Genomic DNA, 1,133 nt, shown 5'->3' with positions numbered 1-1,133 from the left:
AAACACTGTAGTCATCACAGATTGCTGCTTCTCATTGTGGGCAATGGTAAGAAACTGAAATCAGGAACGAAGCCTGGATTTGAAACAGGCTATTCCAGTATATCAAATATCTGTCCTTCTATAATATAAATATTCTGTTAGGCAATATAATATTGTCAAGCTCATCATTCAATAACGAACAACCATCTTGGTTGGGTTCTAGGAGAAGATGGTGGTCTCCATAGGAGTTCACGTTTCTCGTAATTTTTGCTTGTTGAAAGAACTTGAAGAAGGACAAAAAGGAATAGGTGATGTTACAGTTAGCTGGGGCCTTGAAGATGATGAAGATATAACATTTACAAGATGGAGAGGCATGATTATTGGACTATCTAGGACAAATTATGAGAGCAGAATTTATAGCCTGAAAGTAGAATGTGGATTTAAATACCCAGAATCTCCTCTGTCAATTAGATTTGTAACAAAAATTACTATGAATTGGATAAATAATTCCAGTGGAATTATTTATAAGTCCATAGAGCATACCAGTCTTAGCAAAATGGTAAAATTCATATAGCATTAAACTTGTACTTCAGGAACTAATCTAATAATGTCCAAAGAAAATATGAACCTTCCACAGCCACCAGAAGGACAAACATACAACAATTAATTTTAGTAGATCTCAAATTTTTCTTAAATCAAAAACCTTCTACTTAAATTAATGTCATGATTAAATATTGCAACATAAAACAGCCATACATTCAGTAAAGAATTCCAGTTGGTATGTGTGACCCAGACATTTGTAAGAATATATTTAATATATGTACACCAATTATGTCTTCAGGTACCAGGAGGAAAAATGCAGCACAATTTTTCTTTCTCTTGTTGAGGCACTGTCATTTAAACATAAACCTGGAGTGCTCCAGGTTTCGGGTTTACAAGATACAAGCATGACAAGACATATCAAATGGCAGTGGAAACAGGTGTTCTGAAAAGTAAAAATCCCACAAAGGACAAACAGCAATGGGATGTTGTATCTGTCTTGCTTAGTGAAAGAGCTCCAGTGGAAATTGTTTAAAATAGCAGGTACAGTGAATATTGTCACAAATTGAGTCAAGTTTTGAAGTGGTGTGGGCGCTGACTACTAGTACTATAAA

The 1,133-nt window shown here is 34.8% G+C and overlaps 1 pseudogene; it reads left to right on the top strand.

The window, feature by feature from the left end:
* The first annotated feature begins 208 nt into the window (after nt 1-208).
* Nucleotides 209-646, top strand: LOC121148094 (annotated as a pseudogene).
* The last annotated feature ends 487 nt before the right edge of the window (nt 647-1,133 follow it).

Source organism: Ochotona curzoniae, unplaced genomic scaffold, assembly GCF_017591425.1.
Source record: "Ochotona curzoniae isolate NIBS_2020 unplaced genomic scaffold, NIBS_Ocur_1.0 scaffold_4683, whole genome shotgun sequence".
NCBI classification, from domain to species: Eukaryota; Metazoa; Chordata; class Mammalia; order Lagomorpha; family Ochotonidae; genus Ochotona; species Ochotona curzoniae.
This window is presented reverse-complemented; position numbering and strand designations above follow the sequence as displayed.